This window comes from Bos mutus, chromosome 9, assembly GCF_027580195.1.
Source record: "Bos mutus isolate GX-2022 chromosome 9, NWIPB_WYAK_1.1, whole genome shotgun sequence".
NCBI classification, from domain to species: Eukaryota; Metazoa; Chordata; class Mammalia; order Artiodactyla; family Bovidae; genus Bos; species Bos mutus.
In genome coordinates, this window is record NC_091625.1 from 19616762 (window position 1) to 19627986 (window position 11225).

Here is an 11225-nt window from a genome sequence, read left to right on the forward strand (position 1 = left end):
CCATTGGATCGCAAAGAGTCAGACACAGCTGAGCGACTGAACTGAACTGAACCAAACTCAAAGAGCCTCTGTTCGCCTGGGCAATAATAAGCTCATCTCATTTTTCTCACTGTGGAGAGCTGTGGTGAGTCATGTGTATGTGTGTGTGTGTGTTAGTCACTCAGTCATGTCTGACTCTTTGTGACCCCATGGACTGTAGCCTGCCAGGCTCCTCTGTCCATGAAATTCTCCAGGCATGAATACTGGAGTGGTGCTCACTTCGGCAGCACATATACTAAAATTGGAACGATACAGAAAAGATTAGCATGGCCCTGCACAAGGATGACACACAAATCAGTGAAGCGTTCCATATTTTTATATTCCATGCAACTAGAGACCAAAAGAAAGCAGGAGTAGCAATACTCATATCAGATAAAATAGACTTTAAAACAAAGGCTGTGAAAAGAGACAAAGAAGGACACTACATAATGATCAGAGCATCAATCCAAGAAGAAGATATAACAATTATAAATATATATGCACCCAACATAGGAGCACCACAATATGTAAGACAAATGCTAACAAGTATGAAAGGGGAAATTAACAATAACACAATAATAGTGGGAGACTTTAATACCCCACTCACACCTATGGGTAGATCAACTAAACAGAAAATTAACAAGGAAACACAAACTTTATTTTTTTTTAATTTGATTTTATTTTTAAACTTTACAATATTGTATTAGTTTTGCCAAATATCGAAATGAATCTGCCACAGGTATACCCGTGTTCCCCATCCTGAACCCTCCTCCCTCCTCCCTCCCCTCCCCTCCCTCTGGGTCCTCCCAGTGCACCAGCCCCAAGCATCCAGTACCGTGCATGGAATCTGGACTGGCAACTCGTTTCATACATGATATTATACATGTTTCAATGCCATTCTCCCAAATCTTCCCACCCTTTCCCTCTCCCATAGAGTCCATAAGACTTTTCTATACATCGGTGTCTCTTTTGCTGTCTCGTACACAGGGTTATTGTTACCATCTTTCTAAATTCCATATATATGCATTAGTATACTGTATTGGTGTTTTTCTTTCTGGCTTACTTCACTCTGTATAATAGGTTCCAGTTTCATCCATCTCATTAGAACGGATTCAAATGTATTCTTTTTAATGGCTAAGTAATACTCCATTGTGTGTATGTACCACAGCTTTCTTATCCACTCATCTGCTGATGGACATCTAGGTTGCTTCCATGTCCTGGCTATTATAAACAGTGCTGCGATGAACAGTGGGGTACACGTGTCTCTTTCCCTTCTGGTTTCCTCAGTGTGTATGCCCAGCAGTGGAATTGCTGGATCATAAGGCAGTTCTATTTCCAGTTTTTTAAGGAATCTCCACACTGTTCTCCATAGTGGCTGTACTAGTTTGCATTCCCACCAACAGTGTAAGAGAGTTCCCTTTTCTCCACACCCTCTCCAGCATTTATTGCTTGTAGACTTATGGATTGCAGCCATTCTGACTGGCATGAAATGGTACCTCATAGTGGTTTTGATTTGCATTTTTCTGATAATGAGTGATGTTGAGCATCTTTTCATGTGTTTGTTAGCCATCTGTATGTCTTCTTTGGAGAAATGTCTATTTAGTTCTTTGGCCCATTTTTTGATTGGGTCGTTTATTTTTCTGGAGTTGAGCTGTAGGAGCTGCTTGTATATTTTTGAGATTAGTTGTTTGTCGGTTGCTTCATTTGCTATTATTTTCTCCCATTCTGAAGGCTTCCTTTTCACCTTGCTAATAGTTTCCTTTGTTGTGCAGAAGCTTTTAAGTTTAATTAGGTCCCATTTGTTTATTTTTGCTTTTATTTCCAATATTCTGGGAGGTGGATCATAGAGGATCCTGCTGTGATGTATGTCGGAGAGTGTTTTGCCTATGTTCTCCTCTAGGAGTTTTATAGTTTCTGGTCTTACGTTGAGATCTTTAATCCATTCTGAGTTTATTTTTGTGTATGGTGTTAGAAAGTGTTCTAGTTTCATTCTTTTACGAGTGGTTGACCAGCTTTCCCAGCACCACTTGTTAAAGAGATTGTCTTTAATCCATTGTATATTCTTGTCTCCTTTGTCAAAGATAAGGTGTCCATATGTGCATGGATTTATCTCTGGGCTTTCTATTTTGTTCCATTGATCAATATTTCTGTCTTTGTGCCAGTACCATACTGTCTTGATAACTGTGGCTTTGTAATAGAGCCTGAAGTCAGGTAGATTGATTCCTCCCGTTCCATTCTTCTTTCTCAAGATCGCTTTGGCTATTCGAGGTTTTTTGTATTTCCATACAAATTGTGAAATTATTTGTTCTAGCTCTGTGAAGAATACCGTTGGTAGCTTGATAGGGATTGCATTGAATCTATAAATTGCTTTGGGTAGTATACTCATTTTCACTATATTGATTCTTCCAATCCATGAACATGGTATATTTCTCCATCTATTAGTGTCCTCTTTGATTTCTTTCACCAGTGTTTTATAGTTTTCTATATACAGGTCTTTAGTTTCTTTAGGTAGATATATTCCTAAGTATTTTATTCTTTCCGTTGCAATGGTGAATGGAATTGTTTCCTTAATTTCTCTTTCAGTTTTCTCATTATTAGTGTATAGGAATGCAAGGGATTTCTGTGTGTTGATTTTATATCCTGCAACTTTGCTATAATCATTGATTAGTTCTAGTAATTTTCTGGTGGAGTCTTTAGGGTTTTCTATGTAAAGGATCATGTCATCTGCAAACAGTGAGAGTTTTACTTCTTCTTTTCCAATTTGGATAAGGAAACACAAACTGAAATGATACAATAGACTCATTAGACCTAATTGATATCTATAGGACATTTCACCCCCAAACAATGAATTTCACCTTTTTCTCAAGCACACACGAACCTTCTCCAGGATAGATCACACCCTGGGCCATAAATCTAGCCTTGGTAAATTCAAAAAAAATTGAAATCATTCCAAGCATCTTTTCTGACCACAATACAGTAAGATTAGATCTCAATTACAGGAGAAAAACTTTTTAAAATTCCAACATATGGAGGCTGAACAACACACTGCTGAATAACCAACAAATCATAGAAGAAATCAAAAAAGAAATCAAAATATGCATAGAAATGAATGAAAATGAAAACAAAACAACCCAAAACCTGTGGGACACTGTAAAAGCAGTGCTAAGGGGAAAGTTCATAGCAATACAGGCATACCTCAAGAAACAAGAAAAAAGTCAAATAAATAACCTAACTCTACACCTAAAACAACTAGAAAAGGAAGAAATGAAGAACCCCAGGGTTAGTAGAAGGAAAGAAATCTTAAAAATTAGGGCAGAAATAAATGCAAAAGAAACAACAGAGACCATAGCAAAAATCAACAAAGCCAAAAGCTGGTTCTTTGAAAGGATAAATAAAATTGAGAAACCATTAGCCAGACTCATCAAGAAACAAAGGGAGAAAAGTCAAATCAATAAAATTAGAAATGAAAATGGAGAGATCACAACAGACAACACAGAAATACAAAGGATCATAAGAGACTACTATCAGCAATTATATTCCAATAAAATGGACAACGTGGAAGAAATGGACAAATTCTTAGAAAAGTACAACTTTCCAAAACTGAACCAGGAAGAAATAGAAAATCTTAACAGACCCATCACAAGCATGGAAATTGAAACTGTAATCAGAAATCTTCCAAAAAAAAAAAAAAAAAAAAAGCCCAGGTCCAGATGGCTTCACAGATGAATTCTACCAAAAATTTAGAGAAGAACTAACACCTATCCTACTCAAACTCTTCCAGAAAATTGCAGAGGAAGGCAAACTTCCAAACTCATTTTATGAGGCCACCATCACCCTAATACCAAAACCTGACAAAGATGCCACAAAAAAAAAAAAAAGAAAATTACAGGCCAATGTCACTGATGAACATAGATGCAAAAATCCTTAACAAAATTCTAGCAATCAGAATCCAACAACACATTAAAAAGATCATACACCATGACCAAGTGGGCTTTATCCCAGGGATGCAAGGATTCTTCAATATCCGCAAATCGATCAATGTAATACACCATATTAACAAATTGAAAAACAAAAGCCATATGATTATCTCAATAGATGCAGAGAAAGCCTTTGACAAAATTCAACATCCATTTATGATAAAAACTCTCCAGAAAGCAGGAATAGAAGGAACATACCTCAACATAATAAAAGCTATATAAGACAAACCCACAGCAAACCTTATCCTCAATGGTGAAAAATTGAAAGCATTTCCCCTAAAGTCAGGAACAAGACAAGGGTGCCCACTTTCACCACTACTACTTAACATAGTTTTGGAAGTTTTGGCCACAGAAATCAGAGCAGAAAAAGAAATAAAAGGAATCCAGATTGGAAAAGAAGAAGTAAAACTCTCACTGTTTGCAGATGACATGATCCTCTACATAGAAAACCCTAAAGACTCCACCAGAAAATTACTAGAGCTGATCAATGAATATAGTAAGTTGCAGGATATAAAATCAACACAGAAATCCCTTGCATTCCTATACACTAATAATGAGAAAATAGAAAGAGAAATCAAGGAAACAATTCCATTCACCATTGAAATGAAAAGAATAAAATACTTAGGAATATATCTACCTAAAGAAACTAAAGACCTGTATATAGAAAATTATAAAACACTGGTGAAAGAAATCAAAGAGGACACTAATAGATGGAGAAATATACCATGTTCATGGATTGGAAGAATCAATATAGTGAAAATGAGTATACTACCCAAAGTAATCTATAGATTCAATGCAATCCCTATCAAGCTACCAACGGTATTTTTCACAGAGCTAGAACAAATAATTTCACAATTTGTATGGAAATACAAAAAAACCTCGAATAGCCAAAGCGATCTTGAGAAAGAAGAATGGAACTGGAGGAATCAACCTGCCTGACTTCAGGCTCTACTACAAAGTCACAGTCATCAAGACAGTATGGTACTGGCACAAAGACAGAAATATAGATCAATGGAACAAAATAGAAAGCCCAGAGATAAATCCACACACCTATGGACACCTTATCTTTGACAAAGGAGGCAAGAATATACAATGGAGAAAAGACAATCTCTTTAACAGTGGTGTTGGGAAAACTGGTCAACCACTTGTAAAAGAATGAAACTAGAGCACTTTCTAACACCATACACAAAAATAAACTCAGAATGGATTAAAGATCTAAATGTAAGACCAGAAACTATAAAACTCCTAGAGGAGAACATAGGCAAAACACTCTCCAGCATAAATCACAACAGGATTCTCTACAACCAACCTCCCAGAATACTGGAAATAAAAGCAAAAGTAAACAAATGGGACCTAATTAAAATTAACAGCTTCTGCACAACAAAGGAAACTATAAGCAAGGTGAAAAGACAGCCTTCAGAATGGGAGAAAATAATAGCAAATGAAGCAACGGACAAACAACTAATCTCAAAAATATACAAGCAACTCCTGCAGCTCAATTCCAGAAAAATAAACGACCCAATCAAAAAATGGGCCAAAGAACTAAATAGACATTTCTCCAAAGAAGACATACAGATGGCTAACAAACACATGAAAAGATGCTCAACATCACTCATTATCAGAAAAATGCAAATCAAAACCACAATGAGGTACCATTTCACACCAGTCAGAATGGCTACGATCCAAAAGTCTACAAGCAATAAATGCTGGAGAGGGTGTGGAGAAAAGGGAACCCTCTTATACTGTTGGTGGGAATGCAAACTAGTGCAGCCACTATGGAGAACAGTGTGGAGATTCCTTAAAAAACTGGAAATAGAACTGCCTTATGACCCAGCAATCCCACTGCTGGGCATACACACCAAGGAAACCAGAATTGAAAGGGACACGTGTACCCCACTGTTCATCGCAGCACTGTTTATAATAGCCAGGACATGGAAGCAACCTAGATGTCCATCAGCAGATGAATAGATAAGAAAGCTGTGGTACATATATACAATGGAGCATTACTCAGCCATTAAAAAGAATATATTTGAATCAGTTCTAATGAGGTGGATGAAACTGGAGCCTATTACACAGAGTGAAGTAAGCCAGAAAGAAAAACACCAATACAGTATACTAATGCATATATATGGAATTTAGAAAGATGGTAACGATAACCCTGTATGCGAGACAGCAAAAGAGACACAGATGTATAGAATAGTCTTTTGGACTCTGTGGGAGAGGGAGAGGGTGGGATGATTTGGGAGAATGGCATTGAAACATGTATAATATCATATAAGAAATGAATCGCCAGTCCAGGTTCAATGCAGGATACAGGATGCTTGGGGCTGGTGCACTGGGATGACCCAGAGGGATGGTACGGGAAGGGAGGTGGGAGGGGGGTTCAGGATGGGGAACACGTGTACACCTGTGACAGATTCATGTTGATGTATGGCAAAACCAATACAATATTGTAAAGTAATTAGCCTCTAATTAAAATAAATTTAAATAAAAAAAAAAAAGAATACTAGAGTGGGTTCCAGTATTCTTGGAACGGCCAGTTCCTGCTCCAGTCATCATATATATGTGGATGTATATGGATATCCATATATCCAATTTATGTATTTTCTTCCACCCATATTTATCTTTAAGTCATTGTCCTACTGGAAAACTAAACCCACAGTTAGCTTTGGAAACTCAGAGAGCTGTATTTTGAGAAGGGATGATTTTGGAATGCCTCAAAGGGAAAGGAAGGTCAGTCAAAGCCAAGAGCAAGCCAACAGGCAGTGAGTCATAACCAGTCATAAATTTTACTTCAGGACGTTAAGGTGATAGGCTATGCAGACTCTGACTCATGAGTAACAGTAACGTCTCCTCCCAATGTGGTAGGTGTGACTGATGAATTAGCAGTGCTAGTTTGGGTGGCAAATGAACAAGCCTTGTTACTTGCCCTCTACTTCGGCAGTGAGTTGAGCTTGTCTTTCAGGTATGGAGAGGTGAGAACGTAAAAATGTTTCTTTTAAGGCTTGTTAGGATTGGAATGTCACATTTCTACATCTGCATCATATATTTAATAAAGCAGAGTGAGACAAGCCAGTTTGCATGGCTGGGATAAATTGGAATATGTCATTAGACACATCACTTCCGAAGTCAGCTGCAGAAAGCAAGTTAATACAGTGTGTGGGGTCTGTGAGTATGCTGCTAATGTTTTGCTTTCACATGTGTTTAAACACACACTCAAGACCTTGGAATTGGTCCTTGCAAATGTCTAGGATGTACTTTGACATACGAGGGAAATGTCCTTGTAGTTAATCCTGTGAGATACTGGGAAATAGTTCAGCAAAAGATAAGACTCCAAGCAGAATACTTTATTCCTCTGAAAAACTTGTGTCCTTTAAAAAGCTTAAGTCCTTTCCCCCATGCTGCCTTGGGATGAGAACTCTTTCAGTCAGAAAGGCTCTTATGTGCAATTTGTAGGGGACCAGCTCCATCATGGCTGCTCTCACGCCAGGTCCCAACATAAGCCTTGGAGGCAAGGCCCCGCTGCAGCCTGACTTGTCTCAGTGACCATCGATCATCCTCTCAGGAACTCAGCGAAAGAGGCAATCTTGAGAGGAGATGTCCCCGAGCCATGTCCCATCCAACTGCCCCACCTGTGAGAGATGCCACAAGGCAGTTTCTCATCTGTTCCCCTGGTCCCTAGGAGCCATGGGACTTTCCACCCATCCCCCAGCCTTCAGAAACAGATGCAGACTCTAAAGCAACTCGGGGTCCTCAGGAACAGCGTCCCCCTGCTCATGTCACCTTCATCATTGGGCCCTTTGGGTTTGGTGTTGTCCTGCGGGACAGAGACGCAGATAACTGACACACACTGATCTTATTAAGATTGTCTAAATCCACCTGGGCTTGTTGTCTCCTTAGCAGTGTCGCAAGCTGATCTTACTGCATTCCAAGTGGCCACACGCTGCTGCCTAGAGAATGCTTGACTGCCTGGAGTTCCTGTTTAGTCACACAGTCATGTCTGACTTTTTGTGACCCCCATGGACTATAGCCCGCCAGGCTCCTCTGTCCATGGGACTTTCCAGGCAAGAATACTGGAGCAGGTTGCCATTTCCTTTACCAGGGAATCTTCCTGATCCAGGGACCGAACTCATATCTCCTGCATTGACAGGTGGATAACAGCTTGGTAGAAAAACTGGTCAACAGTAGCTTAAGAGGGGGAGGATGTTTATATTCCTCACATGCTAAGAAGTCTGGACATGGGCAACTGCTATGTTAAGTGATGGACATTACGTCAGAGCTGGTGTCACTGTTTAGCAGGCTTCTTGGTCCCAAGATAGCTGCTGTGGTGGCAGGCATCACATCTGCATTCAAGGCAGGATGAAGCAGTAAAGGCAGGTTCCAGCTATGCATCTGTTTACTTTAGGAAAGCCATAGCTTTTCCAGAAGCCTGTCTGCAGACTTTCCCTTGTGTATTATTGGCCCTAACAAGGTCACACCAACCTGAGCTTCAGGGGAGGCCAGAGATCCAGTTTTGAAAGAGAGGAACTAGATTGGAATGATTGGCCTAGACTAGATCAGACTGGTCATAGTACACTGCTGGGTGGGTCTCCTTGCCTCTCATAACCAGACAGGAGCTTCACTGGTGAGACAGAGAGGAGAATGGATTGGGTAGGCAACAGCTGTGTCTGCCACTTGAGCCAGTGTGGCCAGTCCCAGCTTCTCAGCTCCCAAAGACTTATCAGTAGCTGACTCCAGTCTGTCCCTGCTTGTGATTCAACTGTGGCTCCTACTCAAACTGGACTAGGTGATTGAGGACCTTGTGAAAACAACTTCCAACTCTACAGAAACTGTGAGAGTCACCTAAAAGAAAAAAAAAAAAAAAAACTATTAGAGTTTTCACAATCAAAGACTATAGACATACCAGCCTTGAATGTCTTTTGAAGCCTTTTTTCTTTTCTTCATTCTAGAGGTGAAATACCAGAAAGTGAAAGTTTCTCGAGTCATGTCCGGCTCTTTGTGACCCCATGGACTATACAGTGTGGAATTCTCCAGGCCAGAATACTGTAATGGATAGCCTTTCCCTTCTCCAGGGGATCTTCTCAACCCAGGGATCGAACCCAAGTCTCCCACATTGCAGGTGGATTCTTTACCAACTGAGTCCCAAGGGAAGTCCAAAATGCCAGAGTTGACCTCAATGGTTTGACGTTAAGGGTCTGAAGCCATTGCAAGCCTACCTCCCTTTGCAGAATTCTAATCATGGTTAAGTTTCTCTCAGGTAAGAGTACTATATTGCCTCATTCAATTAAGAGATAGTTGGGACTGTTACCTGAGTGTTGGCAGACTGATGCAAGGAAAATTAACCTATCTGGTCAGGAGGGAAGAAAATTTTCAAATGCTACCAATGGACCTCATCCCTAAGGAGACAGGCTATGAGGACTTAACCTGCCCCCTACTTTCCCTTTCATTTGCCAAACTCCTCAAGACCCTGCTTAAAAATGACTTGCTTTGTGAAATCACTCACAAAGTTCTCAAAGTTAGACCAACCATCTGTAATCTAATAGCCCCTTTCCATATTTCTCTTTTCCCTAACACTTTACCACTGGCACACAGGAATGACTGACTTATCCAGCCATCTCACCCACCAGGTTAGCAACATTCCCAAGGGAGAAGTTTTGTCCCAAACATTTAGTACAAGGTTGGAAGCACAGTAGTAACACAGTCTTATTGAATAAAATCTATTTACACTTTGAATAGTTGTTAACTTATAACATTAAAGTCCTACACCTTTTTTAAATTGAAGTACAGCTGCTGTACAGTATGTTACAGGTGCATGCAGTGATTCATAAATTTTAAAGGTTACACTCCATTTATAGTTATTATAAAATACTGGCTATTATTCCTGTGTTGTACAATATATCTTTGTAGCTTCAATTCAGTTCAGTCGCTCAGTCGTGTCCGACTCTTTGCGACCCCATGAATCACAGCACCCCAGGCCTCCCTGTCCATCACCAACTCCCGGAGTTCACCCAGACTCACGTCCATCGAGTCAGTGATGCCATCCAGCCATCTCATCCTCTGTCGTCCCCTTCTCCTCCTGCCCCCAATCCCTCCCAGCATCAGAGTCTTTTCCAATGAGTCAGCTCTTCGCATGAGGTGGCCAAAGTACTGGAGTTTCAGCTTTAGCATCATTCCTTCCAAAGAAATCCCGGAGCTGGTCTCATGCCTAATAATTTGCACCTCTTACTCCCCTACCTCTGTCTTGGCTCTCCCCACTGGAAACCACTAGTTTGTGCACTCAAATGAGTCTGCTTCTTTCTGATCTTTTCATTAGTCTGTTGTGTTTTTAGATGCCACATATAAGTGAGATCATACAGTATTTGATATAAGATAAAGTCTTACATCTTAATTCAAGCACATAAAAATTTTAAAAAACACTCAGAAACTCAAAATAGGAAGCAAATGCAAAGCAAGAAAAATATTTGCAACTCCTGTCATGTGAAAATGGTTTATTTTTCTAATATATATAAACTGCTAAAAGTTGAGATAAAACAGATAAACAGGCAAGGACATAGACAAATCACATAAAAAGAAGCATGCTGTGCTGTGCTTAGTTGCTCATTCGTGTCCAACTCTTTGCGACCCCATGGACTGTAGCCCATCAGGCTCCTCTGTCCATGGGATTCTCCAGGCAAGAATACTGGAGTGCATTGCCATGCCCTCCTCCAGGGGATCTTCCCAAATGGCCCTTAATCCAATGAAAATAAACCCAATATTAGTCATAATTTTTAAAATGCTAATTAAAAATATGTCAAGATGCTCTTCTCACTTATTTTGCCAATGGCAAAAATCCAAAAGTTCAACAATATACTCTGTTAGTGAGACTGTTGGAAAATGAGTGATTTCAATGTTTCTGGAAGAGGCAGAAACAGTGTCATCTTGAGTGCGTACTATGTGGCAGTATCTATGCAATACGTGTTACAAATACTTTCACTCTTTAACCCAATTCTCTTCCTCTGGAAACTCGTCTTGCAGAAATCTCTGCACAGTTACAAAATGATGCACAGAGGCATGGGATGTGGAATTGACCAATACTGTAAGATAAGAGCGTTTCCCAGGTGGCGATAGTGGTAAAGAACCTGCCTGCCAAATAGGAGATGTAAGAGGTGTGGGTTTTATTCTTGGTTCAGGAAGATCCCCTGGAGGAGGGCATGGCAACCCACTCCAGTCTTTTTCCTGGAGAATCCCATG

The 11225-nt window shown here is 40.0% G+C and overlaps 1 non-coding gene across 1 annotated transcript; it reads left to right on the forward strand.

Moving 5' to 3' along the window:
- Positions 1–250: 250 nt before the first annotated feature.
- LOC138989282 (U6 spliceosomal RNA) lies at positions 251–356 on the forward strand. Its single transcript, XR_011465521.1, has one exon. It is a non-coding gene; the product is annotated as a U6 spliceosomal RNA (small nuclear RNA).
- Positions 357–11225: the final 10869 nt, after the last annotated feature.